Raw genomic sequence first — 1,547 nt, forward strand, 5'->3', positions numbered from 1 at the left:
TTCATAGAATGAATTGGGTAGAGTACCTTCTGTTTCCATTTTGTGGAATAGTTTGAGGAGAATTGGAAGTAGGTCTTTGAAGGTCTGATAGAACTCTACACTAAACCCATCTGGTCCTGGGCTTTTATTGGTTGGGAGTATATTAATGACTCTGTCTATTTCTTTAGGAGATATGGGACTGTTTAGATCGTTAATCTGATCCTGATATAACTTTGGTACCTAGTTGTCCATATCATCCAGGTTTTCCAGTTTTNTTGAGTATAGCCTTTTGTAGTAGGATCTGATGATGCTCCTGATATCCTCATGTTCTGTTCTTATGTCTTCCATTTCAATTATGATTTTGTTAATTAGGATGCTCTTCCTGTGCCCTCTAGTGAGTCTGGCTAAGGGTTTATCTATCTTGTTGATTTTCTCAAAGAACCAGCTCCTGGTTTGTTCGGTTCTTTGAACAGTTTTTGTTTCCACTTGGTTAATTTCAGCCATGAGTTTGATTATTTCCTGCCTTCTACTCCTCTTGTGTGAATTTGCTTCCTTTTTNAAAGCTTTTAGGTGTGCTGTCAAGCTGCTAGTGTATCCTCTCTCTAGTTTCTTTTTGGAGGCACTCAGAGTAGGGGTTTTCCTCTTAGGACTGCTTTCATTGTGTCCCATAAATTTGGGGATGTTGTGGCTTCATTTTCATTAAACTCTAAAAAGTCTTTAATTTCTTTCTTTATTTCTTCCTTGACCAAGTTATCATTGAGCAGAGTGTTGTTCCGCTTCAAGGTGAATGTTGGCTTTCTATTATTTATGTTGTTATTGAAGATCAGCCTTAGACCAAGGTGTTCCGATAGGATGCATGGGATAATTTCAATATTTTTGTATCCGGTGAGGCCTGTCTTGTGACCAATTATATGGTCAATTTTGGGGAAGGTACCATGTGGTGCTGAGAAGAAGGTATATGCTTTTGTTTTAGGATAAAATGTTCTCTAGATTGCTGTTAAATCTATTTGTTTCATTACTTCTGTTAGTTTCAATGTATCTCTGTTTAGTTTCTGGTTCCAGGATCTGTCCATTGATGAAAGAGGGGCGTTGAAGTCTCCCACTATTATTGTATGAGGTGAAATGTGTGCTTTGAGCTTTACTACAATTTCCTTAATGAATGTGCCTACCCTTGCATTTGGAGAATAGATATTCAGTATTGAGAGTACATCTTGAAAGATTTTACCTTTGATGAGTATGAAGTGCCCCTCCTTGTCTTTTTTGATAACTTTGGGTTGGAAGTTGTCTCTGTACCTATATCCTTTCATGGGTATTTTGTTCCTTATTCTAAGGATAAATGAAGTATCCACACGATGGTCATTCTTCTTGGTTTTCTTCTGTTTTGCATAATGTATCTTGGGTATTCAAGTTTCTGGGCTAATATCCGCTTATCAGTGAATGCATGTCTAGTGACTTCTTTTGTGATTGGGTTACCTCACTAAGGATGATATTCTCCAGATACATCCATTTGCCCAAGAATTTCATAAATTCATTGTTTTTAATAGCTGAGTAGTACTCCATTGTGTAAA

This window comes from Mus pahari, chromosome 12, assembly GCF_900095145.1.
Source record: "Mus pahari chromosome 12, PAHARI_EIJ_v1.1, whole genome shotgun sequence".
Classification (NCBI taxonomy): domain Eukaryota; kingdom Metazoa; phylum Chordata; class Mammalia; order Rodentia; family Muridae; genus Mus; species Mus pahari.